Source organism: Vespula pensylvanica, chromosome 6 (assembly GCF_014466175.1).
Source record: "Vespula pensylvanica isolate Volc-1 chromosome 6, ASM1446617v1, whole genome shotgun sequence".
NCBI classification, from domain to species: domain Eukaryota; kingdom Metazoa; phylum Arthropoda; class Insecta; order Hymenoptera; family Vespidae; genus Vespula; species Vespula pensylvanica.
Genome location: NC_057690.1, coordinates 6116591 through 6123667, shown reverse-complemented (window position 1 = coordinate 6123667; position 7077 = coordinate 6116591). Strand labels below are relative to the sequence as shown.

At 38.6% G+C, this 7077-nt stretch overlaps 1 long non-coding RNA gene across 1 annotated transcript; it reads left to right on the top strand.

Annotated features, from left to right (window-relative positions):
- The first annotated feature begins 1037 nt into the window (after positions 1-1037).
- LOC122630289 lies at positions 1038-2604 on the top strand. The gene is made up of 3 exons (XR_006327456.1): positions 1038-1211; positions 1292-1584; positions 1943-2604. It is a non-coding gene; the product is annotated as an uncharacterized LOC122630289 (long non-coding RNA).
- Positions 2605-7077: the final 4473 nt, after the last annotated feature.

The window sequence follows — 7077 nt, the reverse complement described above, 5'->3', positions numbered from 1 at the left end:
TCCAATGAGTGTAGCTTTTCATTGATATTTCATCAAGCTTTGGAAATAATAATAATATCATAATAATAGATAATATTAATATAATAATATGTAATATAATAGTACAATATAGTATAATAATACCTGGTATAATATTACAGCATGGCAAGTCACAAATCATAGATTACAAATCATAAATCATAAATCACAAATGTTCTATCATGATATACTATTATACTAGGTATTATTATACTAGTATTATAGTTTATATAATATACTGTAAATTGATCGTTAGAAAATTAATAACTATTAAATACCAATAAACCTCTACCATAATTGTTTTATATAAAATCTATTAAAAAAATTGAATCAAAAACCAATTAATTTTATAGATTAATTAATGGAATAGAATAGTGCAATTCATCTTGTATACACCGTGGAAAACGTAGGACGAAATAAAATAAGTTGAATCGATATTTACTTGTCCAGAAAAAACTATGAGTTTCTCTCGCTCCTAGACACTAGAAAGGAGACGTTTAACGATCCAAGAGACCATTGTAAGCGCATCGTCTCCTCCTTTCTTCGCTTAGCTTTCAGGAAATCGCGACGTCTAACTTCGTTAGACGTTACTCCGTGAGGATCGAAGCGGAAGAGCAAGAGACGAGAACCACTGAGTCTTCACGACGGAAGAATCATCGTCGTAATTACGAAGCTCCTCGTGTAATAGCCATCACAGATACTCGTCCTTTCGTCAATCCTTTCGATCGTCTCTTTCTCTCTCTCTCTCTCTCTCTCTCTCTCTCTCTCTCTCTCTCTCTCATCTTCTTTTTCTTCAGCGATTATTTATTTATCGAGAAATAGTCGAAGATAAATTCCAAGCAGAATCATGGATGCATAATTTCGTTGGATTTTGACAATAAGATATACACTTTAATATTATAACACAAAGAGTATCGTACAGTGTTGTTATCATCGTCTTACATTCCCGTATTAATTAAGTATATTAAAAATTTTACATATTACATAAAAAAAAAGAAAAGAAAAAAATACAACTAAGACCATGTACCGATCATAACATCAAGATCCTCATTCAGGAAGAAGATTGTTTCTGATGTTTGAAAGGAGAAGAAAGGAAATGAGAAGAAGAAAAAAGAAAAAGGAAGGAAAGAAGGACGAAGACCAGTAGCACGTGCCAACACTCTTGCTCGTTACGAATCACATCCTTGTTCTTCGTAGGTACCTGCAAACTGTCGCTGAAAGTCGTCGTTAAAGTCTCCCGCCCCCGTGTGCATTCTTGAAACGAAAATTACAGGGCCATTGTCAGAGATCTCTTTTGGTTGGTGCGTTCGCCGAAACATTTCGCTTGCGTTTGGGTTACACTGCATGCAGCACTGCTTGCGTGGCCTCCGCATTTGCTACCACGCGCGCTAATGATGCCGGTTATTAGGAGAACGCCGCTCGAACTTTCGTGCTCGCGAAAGAAAGGAAAGAGAAGATGGTGATGGAAGGAGAAACGGTCATTATCGAGGATGACTGGCAGGGAGGTCATCGTCGTCGCTCCAGTCGAACGCTTCTACCGAACTGGACCTTACAATATATTCTCTGGTGTGTACAAAACCTGCCGAAGTCATTAACGTTGTAAGTTTTCTTACTGCTTCTTGCTTCGGTTCGACCTCCACGATGTTACTCACCAATCTCGCTTTCTTCGATCTGACCTGATCTTTGATTTGATTTTCGAGACAAGTCAGGTATTTCGGAAGTGCATTACTATTCGTTTTATTTCTTTCACAAAAGAATTTTCTTTTTTCGAGTGAATATATAGTAGGAGAGATCTTGATATTACGATACACATATAACGTGCGATATAACGTTTTCATAAAAGAGAAATATATCCTTTTAAAATTCATGACGTTTTTTCTTTTATATAACGAATGATTATTTTTCCTTTCTTTTTTTCTTACAGTCCAAGTTCAACTTAGTTCATGGAGAATCGAGATTCGTAACTCGAACGGAAGTTTAACGTATTCGTTTTGGCATGCTAGTGGAAGATTGTCTTGGAACTCAAGAGGAAAAGGGACGAAGAGCAAACGAAACGTTTAAGATCTTGCAACGAAGTAACGCTTGTTATAGCGATTATGTGAGAAGGAACGTTTAATTGGAGTACCTCCAGGAAACGTTGGAATTAGGAAGAGAAACCTAGCTGAGCTATGAGTCTCAGCTACGATAAGATTCTTGAAAAGGGATGAGGGTGGTTGGTTGAAGTTGCATCAGAAACACGAGGGTGTTACCGGAAGCCGGCTTATCGGCTAATGTCACTTTAACATTGTATCGAGTTATCGGACGACTCCTTGCGAGCCGATTAATTAAGCTAATTATCGTTTCCGCACGGATGGCCACGGTCGGAGAGTACGCTCGGAGACAAATCGTTTTCGCGTGCACTTCGGGGAAGGCGTTACGCTTCTCGCGTCTCTTGCGAATCCTTGGAGTAGTAAGAGGAATCTTCTTTCACGCCTCGTTGCACGAACGCCTATTAACCTTCCTGAGGTACTGAGATGCGATTGTTGACTGTGTGAGTGTTAGTACTTGCTAGTACTTAATCTCAACCTGAAATTGCATTTGTTGAAAAGAAGGTAGAAATAAGTTTCTAAGAAACTTTGGAAATATAGAAACGTGCGTATATATATATATATATATAAAGAAAAAAGATTACATTCCGTCGTTCCTTCCTTTTTAATAAAAATTCGATCGATTCGCGCACTAATTTGTCGTTTATTCGTTTGCTCGAAGTTGAGAGAAAGGAAGAAAGAGAATTCGTTCGACAGGAAAGAAGGAAAGAAGGAAGGAAGATCGAGACACGGAGTATCCATGATGACAAGAAGGATCCGAAGATGAGCAGGAGAGGACGGGAGGGCCGCATTCCATCGTTCCGAGATTTATTTGCCGAATAAACGTTGAGGAGGTATTTTTAATGGTCGACAATAGTGGCCCGATAGTGATCTCAGAAACGTATTGTCGTTCGCTGTCGTATATAATCCCGGAGGCATCGACGCGACCAACAAAACGGCTTCTCTCCCTCTCCCTTTCTTTCTCTCTCTCTCTCTCTCTCTCTCTCTCTCTCTCTCTCTCTCTCTCTCTTGCATACGCCAGATCTTTCCTCGTATCTCTCCTCCTCAGCTTATCGAGCACCGAAGAGGAGACGATCCTTATTCCTCTCTTCGATCTTTCGACCTGCGATTATTCTCTCTCTTTTTCTTTATCTTCCTCTCTGACTCTGTCCTCTCTTTCTCTCTCTCTCTCTCTCTTTCTCTCTCCCTTTCTAGCTCTCTGTTTCTTTTCTCCTCTTTCCTTTCTTTCGATCAACTATCGTCTCTCGTTCTCGTTCTCACCACTCTAACGTGCACTACTCACCTGCCGAACCCCTTTGAAGTCGACTCTTTTGTAAATCGACGTTATTATTCTAATTGAATACTTGTCTCCCGGAGGGATATCTCTTCTCGCCAAAGGTTGTTATGTACTTACATACAATGCAGCGCGTACCGATTAAATTGAGACTAATGTAAAGAGAAATCGTGGCTTTTCTATCTTTTCTTCACTCATTCTTTTATTCCCTTTTTCAAATATGATATGTATACCTTAAAGCGGTCGTATTTTATCTCGTTCATTTATTTATTCATTTTATTCTCAATCGGTATATTCCATTTCTTTTTGTTGTAACTTGCAATATTTTTTGTTTCAACGATACCACAGTTATCTATATTTTCTACGAGTAAGAATGCACAAGTAAGATTTCAAGATGTTGCCGATGTGTCTCGAAGTCCCCAAAAGACCGAGATTATAATACCAGTAGAACGTCCGATCGGTATTTTTCGCGAAAGGTTTGACGATTTTTCGTTTGGTCTCTTGACTTTTTCATGGTCAGGTGTGACATGAAGAATTCATGACGAGTTTTTCAGAGACGTTATCGAGCATTCTGACATCTCGATCGATGCCCAGAATCTGACGGATTCTCCCTGGTTCCACGCGTATAAATCGGACCGCATTCCACCCGGAACACGAAAGCCACACTCCCTCACGTAGAATGGCTAACGCGAGAAGAATGAGCACGATCCTCGGTGCTTATAGAACTACTTCGGATTTCGGTAAATCGTTGATTAAATTAGATCAAGGAAGATTGCTGCGGAGATGTAATCGAACGTGTCTTTTTAAAGTTTCGAGTTAAACGTTATGGTTTTAACGTTATGGTTGAAAGAGAAAAAGAAAAGAAGATAAAAGAAATGTTAGAAAAAAATTACTCACCTAATGACGATCTTTACTGATACACATCGTTGCAAGCTCTTTTGCTCGCGATTTTTAAATACGCCGCAGGATACAGTATCTACCGACTGTAATATATGATCATTATTTCAAGACTGGATTTAACATACGAAAACATTAAAAAAAAAAGTTGGTACGAACACGAACTTTTCTCATTATTTTTATATCTCCTATCAACTCGACTGGATTTATACTCACGTATTACGATATATCCTCTATATAAAAATATTCGATCACCGTAATGGCACGTATTTTTTAAAGCGTGAAAAATAACGAACGATAATAAACGATAATAAGGATCGTTCTCGTATACCGCGAAGGCGGTGTATGGAAGTAGTAAGCAAAAGTCGCTCGGGGTCCTGCGTTGTCGACGATTGCGCCGTGAGTCACGCGTTAAAATTCAGTCGTGGCTCGAAACCGCCCCCTCATAAAGGAAGCACAGTTCATAAATTGCCTCCACCTTTTGGCCCGTTCGCTTTATCTCTCTCTTTCTCTCTCTCTCTCTTTCTCTCTTTCTCACTTACTCGCTCGTACGGCCGAGCAACGCAACGATCTCAATTTTGAGGGTGCCAGCAGGAAACTACCACCCTCGACAAAACTCGCTGAATTCATTATAGGCTGAACAAAGGCCTCCTCGCTGGAAAAGCTTTAGGCGTCTTGTTTCGCGTCACCGAGTAGAACAAATTTTTTTAAGTTCAATTCGGACGATGCGGTACCCTACCACTCCTTACGAATTCGTTTAGATCTTTTTTCCTTTTCCTTCAGAAACTGTCTTTTCTTTTCCAAATTCGTAGAGTCGAGACTACTTTCGAAGTTAATAAAGAAGTTATTAAACAACGACAAAGACACCCCGTCGGTCGTTCCACGCTGCGAAGGTTTCTCCCCGATCGTCGTGAGGGTGGCTTAATCCTTGACACATAGTAGGGTAGTTTCTTACGTGTCTTAAGAAAGCGTACTTTGTCGTTGAAGTTATTAATGAAAATCTTGCCGTAGTTTTATACTTTTTATAACAAAAAATTATAACTTTTTTATTATATATATATATATATATATATATATATATATATATAATTATTGTTATCATCATGAATAGAATGCCAAATGGAACATTGAAAAAGAAGAAGGAATAAAAAGAGAAATGTAATAATAGAGAAATGGAAGTGAATCGATAAAGAATAAGACGCATTTATCGATGGTGGGCGTGGTTACGAGAAGAATTTTTTGAAGGAAGTAGATGGAGTCGAGGTCCATCAATGAAGATTCGAAGCCGTTGCGAGCACGCGACTGCTTGAGCTAAGAGCAAACGTAAAACTCACCGATCGGCAAGATAACTGGTGTTTAACACGCGAGCCGAATCGCCATTACGGTTGGCCCAACTTACGATTTCCACGCGTCCGAGAAAGAGAGGAATGGAAAGAGAAACACAGAGAAAAAGAGAAAGAAAGAGAGAGAATGTATCTTCCATTCTTTTCCTCTCCTCTTTCCTCTTCTCTCTTGAAGAGTCTACCTTGGATTGATTTATAGGCCATGCCAGTACTTTTTCTTGCTTTCGAGGAACCATCAGATATGTATATATCTGTGTATAGTTACATCAACGAATTAATGTTCTCGTTCTACCTTTCTTTAAAAATTCAAAATCATTCTCAAAATTGAGACTAAAATTATATCATTAATGCATCCTAATATTTCCTCGATCACATTAACGAGTATAGAAATATTTGATTTCGAAAGTAGAGAAAGTTCCGTTAAAGATTTTTATCGTCTTTCGATCGATGATGTTTCCAAAAAAGTAGGTACTGATACTTAGAAAAATATATAAAATTAAAATTCCATTCCTATTATGGCTATGAGATCGTATCCTTGACTTTCATTATTTTCCTCGTGAATCTTTGCATTTAACTTAAATAACATAATGCTTCTTCCTCGTACGATCCTGTTAGGATCTATCTTCGTCCTTTGCTAGAAGTTTTACCTGCTGTAAGTCTTCCTCACCGATAACTAATTAGCCGGATGCGCTCTAACGAAGTGGAAGGTCCGTCGAAACCTTTTAGAAACGTTATCTTCGAGCGACACGACGGCCGCCGATAAAACTGTAGACTCGAGAGTTAGAAGGAAGTGACGTTGCGACTAAGACAACGACGACGACGACGACGACGACGACGACGACGACGAGGATGCAGGAGTGCCGGCATTCGTTCTCTTTGAATTTGTAATGCTCTAATCGGACGTTGGGAAACGTCATGTATTAGAAAAGGATTCGATAGGAACGAAGCTAGCAAAGAAAACAATGACATCTGTCATATCTAAAGTGAAATCATTCGAAATAGATATCTCTCTTCTACGGTTTTTGATCTTAACCAAATCAATTCCTATTACATAGATACTTTATATATTTGTAATCCAATATAAGTATAACGTAATAATAACTTGTAATAATATTTCAAAGTACGATTTAAAAAAAAAATTTAATTCTTTTCTCGATAACTATAAAATGTTGAATAGAGTCGTATAAAACGAATGTCACCTAACAAGATTCATGTGTACGTATCATTAACAAAAGGAAGTCACGTTAAATTTTCTTTCGATCTTTCAGAAACTCGAGGTTACGTGATATACACGACCTTGTTATGTACGCGGCGGTATTCGAGTTCCGCGCTTCGAAGGCCACCAGAAAACGATCGAGAATATAAATCAGCGTCGTAACGAGTAATCGATCAAGATAATGCATTGAGAATCGAAGAAAAAGTCACGCGGACAGGCCGATAAATAAGGACAAATAGAGAG